Source organism: Pseudonaja textilis, chromosome 4 (genome assembly GCF_049901715.1).
Source record: "Pseudonaja textilis isolate UNSWEBS1 chromosome 4, rPseTex1.2, whole genome shotgun sequence".
NCBI lineage: Eukaryota > Metazoa > Chordata > Lepidosauria > Squamata > Elapidae > Pseudonaja > Pseudonaja textilis.
Window position 1 is genome coordinate 67,120,577 of NC_141993.1, and position 20,109 is coordinate 67,140,685.

Here is a 20,109-nt window from a genome sequence, read left to right on the forward strand (position 1 = left end):
GGGGGTAGAAAAACATCCAGAATATATTCTGTGCTTGCTACCCCTGCCAATTTATTTTTTCCAATCCAATTGAATGTTGGGAAGACATGTAAAGAGACTCATAAAATAATTAAAAATCTTGTAGTCCAATTCTCTTCCTAGGCAAACAGCTGTCTAACCTTTGTTTGAAACATCCAATGGTGGAGCACCTATGACAGTAGGAAGCCAGCTGTTCCACTGCCCAATGGTTCTCATAGTCTTGAAATTTCCCCATATTTTGAGATTGGATCTATGTCTGTAGATGGGGTGACCAGCCTTAGTAACTTTACTACTTGTCGACTTCAACTTCTAGAATTCCCCAGCTCCTATGGCTGGCTGGGCAATTCTAGAAATTGAAGTCCACAAGTGGAACTTGATATGGGGAAAAAAACAAGCAAAAGTCTGAGTTCAAAATAGTGTGGATACAGAAAAAATTATCCTAGAACGTATTTTTCTCACTTAATGCTAGGCTTTGAAAAACAAACTTTCATATAATGAAACACTGAATCAGTGGAAAAATAGAATTAGGGAATCATTATCAAATGTTGCAATCCAACTGCATTGAGAAATGTGTTCATAAATTTTAACTTATTCTTAAACACATTACTCAAACATTTTTGTCTCACTAGTGTACAGTGAAAGCATTTTCTCCATCTTTTCTTCAGATGGATTCTTAACATGGATAAATATTATAGCAGACAAAGAATTTAGAATGCATCGTGGCATTATATGTTTTATTAGCATTTTATTATGTTTTATTAAGATTCACCCAGATTATAAACTTTGATCTAGGGCTGAGCATCCTTCACTAGATTTGGTGTGACACCTTGTTTCTAGTGTCAGAAAGGACCTTTTCCCTTTCATTTTGGATAAAGGAGTAAAACAAGATATTGAGGGCCATTTTGAGCTTATAGGAACAATGGCAGCTATTGCAGATATAAAATGTGGAAGACAGGAGGCACAAGTAGAAGAACTTCACAACTTTACAAAAGATACTACAGAAGTTAATAATATGTAATTTAACAGAAAAAAATAAAAATATATTTTAAAATGTGGTGTTTTATTCTGGTTCCTTCTTTGAGAGAAAACCACCTTATTACACTAATCATTTTCATGATTTTAAACACAAAAGCACAAAAGATACCATAGGGTCTTTTACACAAGGCAAATCAAAATTCATGCGTGAAGCTGAAGAATTCTTGACAAATTTTCAGCTGTGATGGCTTGCCAAGGACAAAATTAACATGATCCTTGTTGAGGATCATATTTGTGTCAAAAGAGCTGGATTTAACAAACCTAGAACCTATTTGACCAAATCCATTAGCTATCTAACTTGCTTCCAGTTGCTGAAAAACCTGGCGTTTTCTGATGCAATTGCCAGATTCCCCAGCCAGCACGCTTGCTACATTGGTACAATCCATCTGGAAGGAATCAGATTAGAGGAAACTCTCTATTGCATATCATACAGAAAATGTATTTAAAAAGTGTTCTCCCCACCCCAGTGGAGAAATGTGTTTCCCCCTTTCCAGTGGAAAAAAAAATTATACTAGGTTTAAAACTTTATTGGCACTTAAGCATATTTTTTTCCTGATTGAAGCAGAATTTGTGAAATAATTATATGTCAGTGACAAAAGCCGCTAATGATTAGCCTTCAAGAACTGCTGTTGTTTTTTTGACAGTTCAGAAGCTGGTTTTGTTTATTTCAGGAAAAGGAAGCATCAGATCTTTTATGGACTATCCAAACTGAACAGACAGAATAGCAGTGCTAATTATCTATTTCCATCATTTCACTAAAGCTCTCACTGTAGAATAGAAGATTTCGGTAACGATTTAGAATTCTAATTAATTCTTGTCAGCAAGTAATGCTTCTTTGAAGTAATAACATTCACTTTACTGCTCAGCACTAATATTGTGTCATAAAAGGTGGCAAATGCATAATCCAAGTAAAGAGAAAAGATTATGTGGGACAGTAGAAGTGAAAACATCATCAAGTAAAGCAAAAAGATGTGTTGGCAAAAGAAAAAAAATGTGAAAGAAATAAAGGTCAGTATATCATAAATTCTGTTTCATGCTTGTTTTGCTAATTGAGATGTCAGTGGCTCTTGCAGATTTTGCAGAGTTATTATTTCTTATGGAAATTAAATCTAAGTGATATTTTATTTATACAATTATTTAAGAAATTTCTGAGCCAAAGTGCTGAAGGTAGATCTGTTGCAACAATATGTTTATCTGAATACGTTTTTACAATTTTCCCTAACAAACAATTAGGGGCAATTTTCCTGAAATATGTGTAGCACAACATATCAAACAACACTGATATATGTACATATAAGCTCTTTGAAAAACAGCTTTCAGAAATTCATTTTCAAGATACTTGTTATGCAAATGGGTGGCAGGGATATTTATCTCATCAACCTCAGCAAGTGGATTCATTTTATTCCTGTCATTCATTTAGCAGTGAATTCAGATTTCTACCATAAAATATGTGGAAATATGGAAATATGCCTCTAGATATTTAGGAATATTTCCTGTGCCCTTGATCAAACTGGCTGGACTCTCAAAATCCAAAGCATATAGAACATCTCTTCAGGGATACAAAAACCCAGATCACATTAAATGACAGCAATCTCTATACTACCATCTAGTAGTGCACCTTAAATCTGGTAGCCCTATAAGATGTCTAGTAGCCTTACCCGCAAGCTCTTCATACATTACTAACTAAGCTGAGTAGGAAATATCTGGTTGCTTTCTTACAAAACATGCTTGTGATATCTGCAACAAGCAAAAAACATCCCTTGCCTAGCTTTGAAAACCTCCAGATAATTTCTGTCAGTGCTGCAAGGACGACAACTTGCTAGTTGTTTGTTAACAAGGATGTGAAGTTTTGCATTGTTTGTTGCAGTGAAGATCATGTGTAGAAGATTGAAAAGGCCAAATACCCAGTTTTTGGGTGAACACAATTCCACAAGTAGACAGCTGGCTTCATTGCATGACTATGATACAGCTCAAATAACTGTCATGAGACTGTCCCCACAAGATGTAATACCTAAAGTGGTCATTAAAACCAATGGGGGATTTGTTATTCAAGATAATAGGACATAGATGGCAGATGTAATCTGACAGATCCATTCCTGTCTACAATATCATGTTACTCTATGAACAAGCACAACAAAAATAACAAGATTTTAATACCAGCATTTTAAGCTCTTTGATAAAGGGTTGCCACCTCCTAGAAATGAACAGCTGCAAGAAGAGAATGGTCATGCTACATCCCGACGGAACTGATCTGGAGGAAATTATGGATTTTGAGCATTTCATGTTCTTTGTGCAATGCTGATGGACAAATGTATATGATGACCATAATGACACAAATATGAGGTGATTATCTGAAGTACATATTCAAACAAATATAGATAACTAAGCATAAATTTGTGAAGGGCACCTTATTATTATGGAAGAAAAAATGTGTATGTGCTTCATACAAAGTTCAGATTATAAAAGATTTCTCTCCTCATCAATTTTTATTGTTATTGTGTTTTTTAAAAAAGTTAATGTTTCATTCAGAATGGGAAGTAAGCAAAATTAAGGCTATACTTTATCATGTTAAAATAGCAAAAAAGAAAAACAGCAGTCATTTTAAATGAGAGACAGCAATAGAACTACAAATCAAAATCAAAGTAATATTAATATTCAGCTATTAGCCAAAGTTTCAGAATAATTACACTATTCAACCTGGTAATCCAATATGGGCCTTTCTCTTTGAATTTAAGTCAGCAGAGTTTCACTTCCCATAATAAATATATTTAGCCTGCAAGTATGCAATCCTATATAGATTTATGAATAAACACTTATATGATTTCACTGTAAAAGCAAGAATTCGTTATCTTCAGAAAAGAAGTATAAGAAATTTTGGAATGTTGGTAACATTTTAAAGTTTAATTTTATAATCTTCCTCAAATGAAATTCTCTTCTACCCTGCTTTTCATCATAGACATATGGTAGCACTGTTCTATTAAATTAGCATTTAATATAATTATTTTGCTGTCTTTGAAACTTCTTAATATCCATTTTTCTGAACATTGTTTAATTGCCTCATTACTTAGTAAAAAAAAAAGCAATCAACCTGCACCTATCTCTTTTTTCTTCAATGAAAAAAATATCTTACACAGCATAGGGATAATCTTATAGTTTCATCTTAAATAAATAGATGCAGGAAAAGTCCCACTGAATGAAGTAGGACTAGCTTCTGAACCACTATTCTTAAAAATGGGACTCTTACCCTTTAAGGCCAAATAAAAACTATCATCAAGAAAAAACAATGTTCAGCAATAGAAGAAAACCAGATGCTCTCATTAAGAACACAGGATTCAAACACTTGCACGTTTGCTGGTCTCTGGTATCACATCTGTTGTATTTGTATTCATATAAAAGCTTATTTTTATATTCAGTAACCTGAGCTCTACACTTTCTCTAACACAGCCCCATTGAATTGTGGTTTGAACATGTACAAGGTACATCAGCGTCTGGCTAGCTATATTCCTTCATTTGTCTAGATTTATGCACTACTTGCAAAATCACATTTAGCCTTACTTTTTCAAGACTTTTTATTATATGATTTAAAACTTGAGAAAACAGACATAATGAATCAAGTGTAGAAAGGTCAAAGCTGAGTGGTAAGCCCATGAGTTGTATGGAGGAGCCCAGATTCAGTTTTCATCTCTAAGAAAGAAAGATAAAGGTCTAGTTTAAAACTCTTGTAAAACTTAGTCAGTACCTAAATACTGATTTTATCAGTTTAGGATTTCTTCCTGTATTCAAAGTACAGCATTATAACTTCTAAAATTATGGCTTTGCTATTCTGATCTTCTCTTGTGCTTTTCAGGAAAAGTGTCAAGTTTTAAGATAGCATTTTCTAATTCCACTAATATGATAATATAGTCAAATATCATGTATATTCATTAAATAATATGAGCACCATGAGCCTAATTTCACACCCAAACAAGGCCCTGGATGCTGTTGTAAAAATAAAAGCAAATATGTTCTTGTTGTTCAGTTGCTTAGTTCCTTCAATAATCTGTGACCTGATGGGCATAATTTTGCCAAGATACATTGCTAATAGCTTCTCTGATTTCTTGTATCTGTATCCTTTTTTTTGTAAAACTATATATATATATTCTGTCTTCGGCTCTTGCTTCTCAGAAGCCTGAAGATGATGAATGAGACTTCATCGAAACGTTGCCTAGATACTTCGAATCTTACGTGGGAGTAAACCCGAACAACCAAAGATCTACATACAAATACCCACAAGAACCTCAGAAAACATATATATATATTATATATATTTCAAAAACATCCCTTTTAGTGAACAGCATGGTTCCAGGTTTTCACATTTCCATACAAACATGACCTTGGTGACATATTCACCTTTCACATTTGATTTCATATTATATCATTACATTTCATATTTTCTATAAATTTTCTCAGATATTCTTATATTCTTCAAACTTATTTTATACATTTTCTACTCATTTCTTAACTTATTTCTTTTTACTTAAATAATACTCATATCTTCATATTCATTATACTTTATACTTTTATCTGTCACATTTGCAATTTCATTGCATATTCTTATTTCATTATTCCAAAAGTTCCATCTTAATTCAAATAATTCAAAAAAATTTCCCTTTAATTACTAATTTGAGTGTACCATCTCTTTATCTTATACATCATTTAATTAATTCCTCTTTAATTCATAATAATAATTTATCACAATATAATCACTTTTTAATTACCACCTTAAAAGTTAATAACAATAATGTCCTAACAACTACATAACACATATGCATTTTAGGCCAGATTCTGCATGGCATTTTCACCTTCAATTACATTAAATCATTTATAATTTCAAATAAATTAATCTATTCAATTAAAAACTGATGTTAATCTTTTTATAACAATCCTTATGATTCATTTTAACTATATTCTTATATTTATTAGGCATATTTAGTATACTTACTATAGTTTCTCCGTGTATAATTTAAAAAAAAACAAGTAGTTAGTAACAAGAGGATATCAGTTCAAATCTTTTCATTTTAAAAATCTATTTTTTTCTACCTTCTAAATAGTTTATTACTTCAAATGCATTTATATTACACCATATTACCTTGCAGAATCCCCTTTCTAAATCCTTATTGAATATTATCTCTATGTCCCATAACTAAACAATTTCTTTTCATTTTTGTTTGATTTCCATATCTCTTTATTTCCTGGTCCTTTCTCTTATTACTTCTTTTTCCTTTCATTTTTTCCCTCCATTTCTTACTCCAATTCTTATACCTCTCCCTCTTTAAAATTTTCTTCTGTAATTCCCTTTTCTGCTGTTTCCTTTTACTTTGTTTGGCTTTCAAAATATTTTCCTTTTTGATTGCCTCCTCAAATCTCCAACTTTTAATTCCCATTCTTTTTCTCCTTCACTTTAATGTTTGTTGCTCCAATTGTTCATTGAAGCTGGCCTCTTCTTTGATCAGCTCCTCCCCTTCTGGCACTCCTTGTTGTCCTTCATACTCCAGAATCGCCATTTCTAATGATTGTAAGGCAAGACAGCATGACTCACCTCTTTCACCTCACCTCTTCTAACATTTCTTTCATGTTTCTTAATTCCATTTTTAGTTCCAAAAAAAGTTCTGCCATTTTTAAACACTTCTTTTATATTATATTTTCTTTATCTCTTTTTTCAATCTTTAAATCAGACCAATTGTCCAGTCTTTGATATTTATTTCCAACGATCAGCTTCTGTTAATTCCTCTTTAAGTTTTTTCTGAATTCATCAAATACTCCAATATCCATAAGTTTAAATTTATGCCAAAATCACCAAAAAGTCCCAGAATAATTTCTTCATGCTTCTTTCTTTTATTTTAATATTTTGTGTTTTCACTTTTCACTTTTTAGGGTTTCTATTTTATTACAACAATATTTTATTACAACTATTTTATTTTGTATCAAGTTCCACTTTTGAAAGAACCAGGATTTTTTTCTTTTTTAAAGTCACTAAAATTTCTCCTTTACCATTGGGTGGCGCTCTCTGTTATGTCCAAATTCCACCTTTTTTTCCCACTTTCTTTTCTCTGTTTAGGGCTTTTAAATTTTAAAAATCCAATAAATCCAATTATCAGTTACTGTTGTTGTTTTTTTGACACATTCAAGTTCAGCTTTTAGTTATGGCTATTTAGTGCCAAAATCATATATTTATCCAATTTAAACAAATATTTTCTTCTGGCTTCCTCCTTGAGTTTATCCTTTCAAAGGATAAGCCATTTTGAGCTGTCAATTTTTCCCCCCAGTTTCTCTGGTCACCGCTTTTACTGTCTTTCTTAAAAATTTCTTAATACCTTAATTCTGGGGTACCTTTGTATCCAAATGTTGTGCCTGGTTAGCCTGGTCTTCACACTGTCCTCTTCTTCACCGCTCCAGCATGATCTTTATCCTGGTTAGCTTTTCTTCTTCAGGCTGGTTGTATTTGACCACCGCTACATCCTGTCTTTGGAGGGAGAATGTCTAGCAGGGAGGGGAGATGCAGCTCTCCTTGACCCAGCTGGGAATCTCCCCCTTCTTCACCACCCCTACAGGGTGGTTCTGGCTCTGTTCAGAGCCCTCCAACAGGAGAGCATGGATTAAAGCTGTGCATGATCGCGGTCTTTGGTCCATCTGTGAAGGAAGCACCACTGGAAGTCCCTTGTTTTTGTATCCTGAAGTCAGCATGTCTAGCTACCATGTTTACTGCTAGCTTCTCTTTCCTTTGTATCATATGTCCAAAATATCTACATTTTTGCTTCATTTTAATGTTTCACCCAAACAACTTGCTTTCACTTTGTTTATTACTGAATTATATTTTTATTCCTAGAGTTCAAAGAATTTTCAACATTTTTTGTAGGATCACAATTCCAATGCATCCATTTTTCATTATTTCACCTTTCTGAAGTTCCGTATATTATAACTGGGAAAACCACAATCTTGATAATATATATCTTTATTTTCAGCAGTGTCTGCACCTTAACATTTTGTCTACACTTGTCAAAATAGATATCTTTTTTTCTGGCTAAAGTCACAATTCTGTGAATTTCTGAGCCAAAGAAGTCTTTAACTTCATATAGCAATAGCACTTAGACTTATATACTACTTCATAGTGCTTTCCAGTCCTCTCTAAGCAGTTTACAGAGTCAGCCTATTGCATCCAACAATTTTGGATCCTCGTTTTACCCACCTTGGAAGGATGGAAGGCAGAGTCAACCTTGAGCCTGGTGGAATTTGAACTGCCAAATTTCAGGCAGCCGACAGTCAGCAGAAGTAGCCTGCAGTACTGCACTCTAACCACTGTGCCACCAAGGCTCACTCTAACCACTGTGCCACCATATCTTATTTGTATTGGTGTTTAATACTGACATATTTATTTAATAATTATTGATCAACGTATCAGTTTTTGCATTTTATTTTTTCAGTTTGATCAATAAATTTCCTAACATTTCTCACTTCGAGTCTTCAACAACCTATCATTTAATTTTGAAAGTATTGAAATTAATGACATAGCAATAGTCTATAAATTTGGTTTTATAAGTAATTAATAGCTGATTTCTAACTTAAAAAGAAAAAACAGGCATACCTTCCTTTTAAGTAAAATTACTTTAATTGCTTATGCAAAAGCAAAAGAAAACTACAGTATGGAGAAAGGAAGAACTTGGAGGAAAGAAAAAAGAGAAAATTATTCTAAAAGAATATTTAATTGCATAAGCAATTAAAGTAATTAATTAAAGTTTTGCAACATATGCAAAAATATATAAAATATAAAGGAAGGAAATTGAAGATGTCAATATATACTGAATTCCAGTTAGTACATTTTTTAATGAAGTACCATTCTGTTAAATGCAAACTGGACAACATCTGACTTTACTTGAGTACATGAAGTTCTGTGAAGAAACCCTGCCAAGAAGAGTTCCCACAGTGCATTTCCAAACATTTTACTGTGAAAAGAACAGAAAAGCCTTTTCCCATATTACTGTTCTGAGTAAAGACTTCCCCGTTTGGAATCCCAGGAAAGAGGAATTGTAATGAATAGGTCGGAGACCACTAATGTTTATTTCTTATTTCAGAAAAAAAATGGACTTTCACTGCCAAAAGTCAGCTATGAGGAGGTGGGGGAGGGCAGAAGGGAAAAATGTATTTAGCAAGATTAATCCCTATAGATTTAAGTACAAATTGGAACATTTTAACTTCCAGTTAAATTATCTGTGCTATGCTTTTCTTTTTCTTTTTAAGGTCAAGAATGTGGCATTTGGTAAACAAGCTACTCAATATATGATTAGGCAGAAGAGAGGAAGTCATTCCCTAGAGATATGAAGAAAGGTTATGGCTCCATCGTTTCAACTGAATATTGCTTTGAGTTTATGGAAACAAAAGGAAATATTTAATTACAAAGACGCAGCTGGGTATTACAGTCTTATTGAGGTGAACTATGAAATAAACAAATCTTCTTCTTCTTCTTTTTCTTCAGCGTTTGTCTCGCGCTCGGGCGAGGTCCGCTAATGTCCTTGAGTACTGCTTCCACACCTCTCTGTCTGCCACGCGTGTCGGGTCTGCCTTCGCGATCTCTAGATCGGCCTTGATCGTGTCCATCCAGCGTTGTTTAGGTCTACCACGCAGTCTCGCTCCTCCGACAGTCACCTTCATTACAGATTTGATGATGGATTCTTCCTTGGCGCGGCTCACGTGGCCGAACCATCGTAGCCAGGACTGCCTCATGACCGTGGGGATGGGCACGACGTTGAACCGTCTACGCACTTCTTCGTTCCTGACGCGATCGAGTAGGGTGAGGCCTACCGACCATCGGAGACATTCGCATCTCCATTATCTGGAGTCTGCTTTCGACTTCTTTGGTCGTCGGCCAGCACTCTGCGCCATATATGGCCACGGGCGCACCACAGAGTTATAGATTTTCGCCTTCAGGCGCATCGGCATCTTCTTGTCACAGAGGACGCCCGTGACGGACTTCCATTTGCCCCACGCTGCATTGATCCTGGCTGCCACCTCAGTTTGTAATAGGCCTTCTTCCCCAAGAGTAGTTCCCAGGTACTTGAAGGTGGAGGCGCGCGTAGCTCCTGCCCGTTCACGTGGATGGAGCCTGTCATTTCATTGTCAGTGGTCAGGTATTCAGACTTCTTTAGGTTCAGCCGGGCCCGAACTGCTCGAGGCGGTCGTGCCACTGTTGGACTCGGTGCTCGAGTTCAGCCTTGCACAGGTTTGCCAGGAACACATCATCGGCGTAGAGCAGCGTCCATGGGGCGGGCGTGTACAGGTGGTGTGTAATTGTGTCCATCACCAGAATGAACAGCAGTGGTGAGAGAGCAGAGCCCTGGTGTACGCCGACGGTAATATTAAACTCTTCTGATATCCCAGCTGCCGCTTTTACACGGCTTTTGTGACATCTGTATAGGAGTTGGACCCATTGTACGAGCAGCTCAGGCACGCCGTGATCTCGCAGTGCGTACCAGATGAGATTTGAAATAAACAAATCTGCAACCAATAAAACAAATAACTGCAAAATTCATATTTGTTTCTCCACATCTTGCATGTGTCAGGGTTTATATGGATTTTCAATAGTGATTTACTCAACTTCACTATGGATAACACCCCAACTGAATCTGGTTCTGTCTGTATAAAAGGGAATGTTATACAACTGGTATCCCAGCTGAGTGTCTGATTGCTGGATAGCATGGTTTAGACCAAGGGGGTCAAACTTGCCACATCACATTGCCATCATGTGACATATACTGATATTTTTTTCCTTTGCAGAGTTGGAGTGTCCATGGTCTGCATGTGACACATCCAGCTCACAGGCCACCTGACAGCCCTGAGTGGTGGAAGCTGAAGTCCTTACGTCTAGAAGGCACCAATTTGAGGAAACTTGGCACTGAGTTAAACACCTGCATGATATACAGGCTGGGGGCATCTACCTCTAAAGTTCTAAACCTATCCTCTGCATAAACAGACATCAATATTGGTAATCAAATCCTTTGTGAATTTATGAATCTCATTGTTATCTCAGTTGGCAGTTATTGGCCATTATTATTTAATGGCATCATATTCTATACTTTAACTATGTGAAAATAATATTTTTGTGTTATCAACCACATTTTCCCCATCATGTTTCAGTTGCAACAGCGTGAGAAGAAATAAACTCCCTATTAATAGTTTCCATAGCATGCATTATTTTATTGCTCTATCATGTTTCCCCTCACCTACCTTAATTCCCAACAAAATGTCATCAAAAAAGAGAAGTTAAAGATATTGATATGAGTCTGGTTGGATTTTAAATGCTGATTTAAGTAACCTTAACTCCCAGATTAGAATTGCTGCCAACAAAACTCCTCCTACTATTTTTAGAACTTTAAGGACTTTCCAATATGAAATTCCAACATATGTTTGTCATCACTGATATCTTCTATTAGTGCTGCATTATATGCCACCTAACTCTCTGTCCAAAGTGACCTATTGGTAGAGTATCTCTCATTTCATCCTGTGACTTCTGGAGGATTTTTTGCTGGAGACAGAACAGGAAATGGAACTCTGAATTCAGAATCACTTGATTGGGATAGACATCATAGAAATTGCACAAATAAATAAATAAATCTTGCAGTAGGTCCCAAAAGACTTAAAAAAAAAATAATTTAAACTCCAGCACAATTTGTGGGTGGATGAAACAAAATAATTGCAAACAAGGCTAGCTCTCACTTAGAGAAAATTCTGCACAAAATCATTCATGAAAAATCCCTTCCTCTTGCTTTGTCTCTATTCCAAATGTCAATAGGCAATAGGGTATATTATCCAACTGATTTCCCAGATAACACAGTGCTGACTAAAATGCAGTACACAAATTCCTACTATTCCTTATTCTGATGACAACTGCTTTAAATGGTGTTTTATAATTGGATGTCATTTATTTATGTTTATTTATTTGGGCTGGCCTTGAAATAATTGAATGAACATCCTTATTAAAGAAAAGAATCCTACATTATTGGATTAAAACTTATAGTTAATATATATGATAGTGAATTTGCATTCATGATGGTTTGAAGAACATTTTGTTTGTTACAATTGTATGTAAACTGTTCTGACAGGATTTTTTTCTAATATTCCACATATATATAGATTCTGTAGGTTCTGTAAATTCTGTAGTAAGACATATGGTTCTTTATCTCTTGGATACTGCCTCTTCCTAGGAAGTTAATTACATCAATAATGTACCCTAGTTTTTAATATTTATCTTGCAGAAGATTTGTATGTTTGCATAATTCCATTCAGTTTCACACTGGATGTTTGCAAGGAAGTAGGCAAAAAACAGGATGTAACAAATAACAGAATAATGGAAGGGACCTTGGAGATCTTCTAGTTCAACCCCCTGTTCAGACAGGAGAACCTATACCATTCAAGACAATGGTTGGCTAGGCTCTTCTTAAAAGCCTCCAATGATGAAGCACCCACAACTTCTGAAGCCAAGCCATTCCACTGGTTAATTGTTCTCACTGTTAGAAAATTTCTCCTTAATTCTAGGTTGCTTAGTTCTTAGTTCTAGGTTGATCAAGCACAAGTGCCTGATCAAACCTCTGTTTGCCTTTAATATGCATGTGACAATTAAATCAAATAGGGTGGTTCATTGATTACATAGCCATGTCCACCAATTTGGCTTGATTGTCTACTTAGCAGATGCTAAGATGCTTGTTTGGTTTTTTTGCAAGAGTTTTGAGCCTATATTCATTTCTTTCACAGAGGCATGAACACAGCCTTGAAGATCTTTCTTCAGGCTTGCCTTCTGTGGATGATGAAGTCATTGAAATGAATCTCTTTACAAGCAGTACCAATTGCTTTTTACTTGCCTTTAAAAAGGAATTCTCTGATCAAGAGCCTGCAGTGCTGGCTGACCCACTGCTCAAGTTAGCTTGAAAACTGCCTCCTTCAAAAGGTCACCTATCACATGTTAAAACTATCTGGAGTTGAAGGTACTTCTCTTGCAATTAATGTTATCATGCCGCCAGATCAAAAACAACAGACAGTGAAGAGGCCTTTTGTAATTTACATCATCTGTGAAGGCCAGCTAGCACAGAAAACAAAACAGAGTTGTAAATTATAGTGAACTAGGTGAAGAAATTTCAACTTAGGACAAGATGAGTCATCTTCTGTTTCTGTCCTCTTCCAGGAGATTTTATAAGCCTAATATTGAAAAAATGTGGAAAGCTTATTGATACGAGTTCAGAAAAATTTATGAACACTGCAATGTTATACTAATTTTATACAATATGAAGAAAATTTTACAGCCCCAAGAAAAAGTGCAGTTGTTAGCAAATAATTCAGGTCAATAATTTCACCTTGCTTTTAATGATAAGTCTTTGCACAGAATTCATAAGATCAGTTTGAAGGTGGATTTCACAGTCAATTTTGTAACAATCAATTTTCTGATAAAGCAAGGCCAATATGTGCCTTAATTGCTATATGCTGAAATTCAAATAGGCACAGTTAGTCACAAATCTCAGATTTGTATCTATATCTATATATAAATGTCTACAAGAGCTGCAAAGCAGCCTTTTGATCAAAAATAACACAGACAAAATAAAGAGGAAATTCAAACTCCAAATCAGAGTCCGAGGGACATGACCAAATGTTCACTTCCACTGTAAACCTAACACAAGTTGGTTGAATTCCTTCCAATCCTGAAAGAATTTCTTCTTAATGCACCATGACCTGACATAGAAAAGACTAACTTGCTTTAACATGCCCTGGGAATCAAAATCCCGAAAACCAGTCAAATTAGGGTTGAAAAATGAAAAAGATAAAGTGGCCAACCGCATGTTAGCCTAGCATATTATTCAAACTTAAACTCAGATTTTTGCAAATGTGGAATAGTATATGAGTTTTTTGCTTGCTGGCCACTGTGACAAAACAAAATGCTAGACTAAAGTAGTCCTTGGCCTGATCCAGCAGGGCTATTCTTAACATTTATTGAAAATAAACCAAGGACTATATGAGACTTACTCTTGGATACCTGTTTCTACAATTAAAGCCCTAGCAGCCTTACTAAATCAGCCCAGAAAGCAAATTTAAAAAGAACAATTCCATAGATTAGTACAGTATTAACAGGCTGTAAATATATGTAGTGTATATAGGTCCTTTATCTTCCCCAAAGACTAAAGATTATTATTAGTGACAGGGTAATAAACTGCCATATGCTAGATTAGTTTTCATGGTATTTTGCACAGCATTACTCCTTCAAGAAAAACTTAGTTTTTATTTGGAGATAATTTCGAATTTCCCCACCCCAATTTCCTGAGGAAAATTTTTGATATCTCCCTTCCCTCCTATTGCAACCCCTGGTGATTTCTTATAATGTATTTGATATTTATTACATTTTCTTTAGGATTTCCAAAGAGACACAAGGGAAGCCAATTGGTTTCCTGGAAGCTCTGGAATTGTTTTCCTACAACTTATTAATTTTTTTAAAAGTATTACACATAACATTTTCACCTTTTACTACTTCCAGGCTTCTCATAGCCCTTAAAAAAGCAAGAGATACTAGTTTCTCATCCATACTACTTATTACTTAATCTGTTACCTCTTATGGCTTCAACTGAAGGCATCAGATATTCAACAATTTGTTTGTGCTAGAACCACAGAAGTAGTAGTTGATAGTTTAAGAAGATGTAGCAATGCCTCTAAGAATTTACTCTGCAAGAAACTGTAATACATGCAAAGAAATATAATCATGTGCAATTGTTTCAATTCTGTGTTTACATGCCTATGGAATCTACCTAATAAGGTAATGAGCATTAAACAATGATAGGGAGGAATTAATTGCAATCCCTTCTGCATGGAACATAATAAAGCCTACCCAGAGCATACTAAATATGTAGTAATTTGATGAGTATGGAAGTGCATGCTGGATTGGCTCTATACTTTTTAGGCAGTAGAATTCCCATTACCAGTCGATAGCCCACTTAATCCATGATCAGGTTGGTCCTTAGGACAAAAAGTCAAAATTCTCAAATGTTTCATCTCTCAAGTCTTCTGATTTTATTTAAAATGCACCTGGGACTTTCCTAGATTACCAATTGCAGACTTCATGATGCCATGAGCATGGACCTAAATGCATGACTTTATACAGCTCATATAAAATTGACAACCAATCAGCACTTGCCTTTGTTGACTGCAGCTGAGCTCAGAGAACAAGCAGTCCATCAGAGTAAGTCCCTTTCTTTTTCCCTTTCTCCATCATAAATATACTGAAAGTTAATTGGTAGCATTTCTGTAACAAAATATCTTTCCATTCTATGGTACCTAGGCTGATATGAAGGTTAATTTTTAAATGGCTACATACACCATATAGCATAACTAAAGGTGGGAGGTTGGATAAGCTAATAATATACTCCAATGAGATCCTCAGGCTATCTCTTGAAAAAAATGTGCAGTGGCAATTCCTGCTTAAAGATCCAATGCCCTTATTGCTATGTAGAAAATCACTGAGACATTGAAGATTTGGTAATCTTGGTGATGGTAAGAATTTAATTACAATATTGTGTGTTTGCACAAAGCTCACATTGTCTCATTACTGGAATTGCACATTCACCCCTAAGAGTTCAAACTAACCTTATAATAGATACATCTCTATGCATGGAATTTTTAATAATAGAGTTATTTTGGCCTTCTCCAATGCTGGCTAGGGATTGTTGGAATTGAAATACATCTGAATGGTACTGATTTAGGAAAATTGCTTTAGTGAACTTGGGTATACCAAAGTTCATACTGCTTAAATAGCTTCTAGAATAATCAGGATTTAGGCAATATAGCAAAACCATATTTCCCTTATACAGTCATGAAGAAGAATTTCATTCTACCTTCAAAAACTTAAAACATAATTATCACAAAAAATAATGGTTGTGTTTCCACATTTATGAAACTATTTAATGGTTTTTATGTCTTTAGTTTAAAATGTCATGTGATTTCTTCTTGGATTTACACATTGTGTTAAAATATGAATTAGTTATCTGTGGTTTATTAAATAAACCACCATTTGCTAAACTCAATCCTAAGCTCACAACAACCATATTGAGTTTAGCAAATAGTGGCTTATTTAATAAACCATGGATAATTAATTCATATTTTAACACAATGTGTAAACCCCAGAATATCTTTACCAATGAAATGTGGAAATGTGAAATGTAACTACTACTAGGATCATGTAATCTGTACAAAGCATCAAAGCCAATATTCCTAAGAGATGATAGGCACATCCCATTTACTGTGATTAATAAAATATTTGCAAAATAATGTGGGCCCAGTTTTTGTTTATATGATTTATTGCACAATTCTTTGAAAATAAAGCTGTAATAGCAATTTCATAATTCTGTTAACTCAAGGTCTCAGCAATTCTCTGCTTAGCTCATTAGTCTTGAAAATATTATAATGTCCTTATTTGGGCAGCCATTTTACAACAGGTTAATTTTATTGCAGAATGTTTATTTAAACATGTTTTCAATGCTTTGTTGACATTAGTTTGCAGAGGGTGTCTAAATACAGTATGGATATTTAGAGGATTGATCTGTTAGGATTGGGCAACCTGCAAAAAAAAACCCTACCCCTAATAAATCATAAAATAAGTATCTGAAGTGTGAGCAAAATGCTTATGTGGAATCTTAATATAGGAAGTATTAAAAAGGAAGGAGTCCTTACACCCTGGTCAGAAGAAAACAGACACAATGGCACCAATGGCCATAAGGGTATTCTTAGTCCAGATTACTATACTGATACACAATGAGTCAGAGAAAAGAAAGTATCTCCATGAAGTTACTAAAATAGGCCATCTTGGTCTCCAAACTCTGAAGTTAGAAAGATAAAGTGTTGTTTGAGCTGAATTGAAATGAGATTCTATTAATAATACAAAAGTAGAGAGGTCTCCCCTAAGCAACATACAAGCCTCTTCAAAGAACTCTCAGAGGCCTCTGGAGTACATTCAAGAGCAATGCCATAAAAATAATAATAAGCTGCCATTTCTTATCTTATCAGTGATGAGTTTTGACAATTCAACACTGAAAATCTCTCCCTCAACAAATGCAAAACAGCAGGTTATGCCACGGGTCAAGGTTTTGTACTTGTAGTGAAATGTTTTCCTACAACCTCTGAAAACTGAAAGGTACTTCTCCCTTCCTTTTTCTTTCTGATATAGAATTAGAAACATGATACTTTTTGATCTGAAAACAATTTATCTACAGGATATGTGATGGCAATTGGCAAATAATTCTCAGGGCAAGTAATTCTGTTCCACCTGTATCTATCCTGCTCTAGGATAAAAATCCCTCTACAAAGAAATCCCTATACTGAGAGCTTTCATGTCCAGGCTCAAGATTTGTAACAAGGTCATTACCATCAACATATAGCATGATCTATTGAAAGCATCGTGTTGTTTTGTATTACTGTTTGGTTCAGAAATATTACTGCCTCAGACAGGAAGGCTGTGCAGAGAGTGGTGAGCACATCAGAAAAATTATTGGAAGTTCACTTCCTTCTATCCACACATCATCTCCAAGGTAGTTTTCATTGCTGCCTTCTGATGGGAAACTTTGTGGTATCCAAGGCAGAACAACTAGATTCTGTAACAGCTTGTTCCATATAATATCAGCATTATTAACTCTCAAGGGTTATTCAAGATGGACTGTGATTAATATAAGTTTTGGTGTCATTTGCGTATAACTTGGCATTTTGGGTGTTCCTGCCATTATTATATTATTATTGTTGTCTTGCGATGGTGACATTGTTCAGTAGTAGCTTTCTTTCCTTCAAGATTAGTGCATCAGAATTTCATTTTAATGTCTGCCATTGTATATAAAGGTAAATAAAGTTTAACTGAGAGGTTAACTGAGGTCAGTTGCTATAGATGTAACTAAAGCTTAGTTTTAACCCAAGGTTTTCTATGTAAGCTAGAATTTCTAATGTTGAAATCCCACATCCTGTTAGCTAAGAAGAATATGCAATATACTGACAAACACTCAGGAAGGTGGAAATATGACTGTGTTTGTTAACCTTTATTTTCATAACAACACTACTATTGCCAATATGACACATGGTTGCTGACTCCACTATCTGAACACTGTGGTTATTTATTTTGCAACAGACTTTCTTCTGATGACTGTTGACTGAAAAACCAAAATCTTGCTTGTGAGGTTATGATTTATACTAATGAAAACTGGTACAGCCCCTTGATCTTTAGATATCCTGTACTATAAACCTAAGCTAGAATAAGATTGATGAAAGACTGCTAAAGCACAATATGTTAAGATAGGCTTTTTCTAAACAAAAGCAAAACAAAACAATTTTCTAAAGTGTGTCAACATATCAAACACATTTCTGTAACTACTGTTAGTGGAGTGACTATAGGTGCTTGTGTGTTGATGTTTATGATCTAAATGTATGTCTATTTGAGATAACAGACCCAACATTTAAATTCTAAAGAATTTGCTATAAACACTGGAAAATAATAACTATAGCATTCCTCACTGAAACCTCAATAAAATTAATATAATTTATAAATAATTATATGATAGCAGTGTTTCAATATCTCAGGGGCTGCCACAAAAAAGAGGGAGTCAAGCTATTATCCAAAGCACCTGAGGGTAGGATAAGAAGCGATGGGTGGAAACTAATCAAGGAGAGAAGCAACTTAGAACTAAAGAGAAATTTCCTGACAGTTAGAACAATTAATCAGTGGAACAACTTGCCTCCAGAGGTTGTGAATGCTCCAACACTGGGAGTTTTTAAAAAGATGTTGGATAGCCAATTGTCTAAAGTAGTGTAGGGTTTCCTGCCTAAGCAGGGTTTGGACTAGAAGACTTCCAAGGTCCCTTCCAACTCTGTTATTCTATTCTATTCTATTCTATTCTATTCTATTCTATTCTATTCTATTCTATTCTATTCTTATGCATCAGCAGTAAAGCCATATGTAGTAGATAATAGGAATTCTCAGTAAATAAATAACAGTGATTTGAAAACTTTTTGTCAGGCATGATGATTTGTGAGTAAACTCAGATTTGATATTTCCTTGAGAGAAGGTGAAGAAATCATCCCCAATTATTTGGAATAGGGAGAAATTTCTTCAAGATTTCCAGTAAGGTAGGATTGCTGTTTACTTTAATCAGTCTTGCAAGTGATTTTTTTTTAAAAAAAGCCATCAAAAAAGAAATATTGACCTCTTGATTAAGTGCCCTCTACAAGTTACTGTAACACAAGTCTCTCCCCATAGCATGTTTCCACCATATCTCATTGCTTCTTAAGCATTCCAGAAATATCTGGTGCTTTTCCAAAGTTTTCTGCAGCTGTCCACCATGGACTTCTTTGCGAAGAATGCAACATCATTTCACAACAAGGCACTCACAAATCATTCTGAGAAATGTGAGTATCTCCAACTACAATTCCAGAAAGTTTGGAGTGATACATTAATATTGCTATATTCCCCCCAAAACCTCAAAACATGGAGGAAACTTCAGCTGCAGTGAGCAGTTGATGTTGGAGCAAGAGAAATTAGCTTCTATTACTTATGTGACAGTTCTTCGGCTAATTCTGATAGCTATTGTTTGAGAAGTCCCTAACCCATAGTCTGGAGGCTATAAGGATCTGGATAGGGAAAAACAGATTTCGGGTGAATCCCAGAAAGATGAAACAGTTGTGAATTTAAAAGCCAAATATGTTTACAGATTGTCCAGTTTTAATTTTGGCAATACTGCACCTTCACTGGAGGTTTTTAAAGAAGAGATTAGACATCCATTTATCCAGAATACTAACTGAGCAGAGGATTGGACTAAAAGATATCCAATGTCTCTTCCAACTCTGTTAATCTGATATTTTGTTAGGACATATACCATCTGTACAAGTCAGAAGGAAATGTTTTTTTTTTCTATATATAGTGTCTTCCAAAAGCCACATTCTAAAACTGGGCAAGACAGATATAAAAAGTACATAACCTGAATTACTGGCTACTGATTAAAATTAACTACCCAGAGTTAC

General features: G+C 35.0%; 1 protein-coding gene across 3 annotated transcripts in view; it reads left to right on the forward strand.

Annotated features, from left to right (window-relative positions):
* LOC113436882 (carboxypeptidase B-like) overlaps nucleotides 1–20,109 on the forward strand; it is a 92,363-nt gene that overhangs the window by 44,455 nt on the left and 27,799 nt on the right. The window lies entirely within an intron of this gene.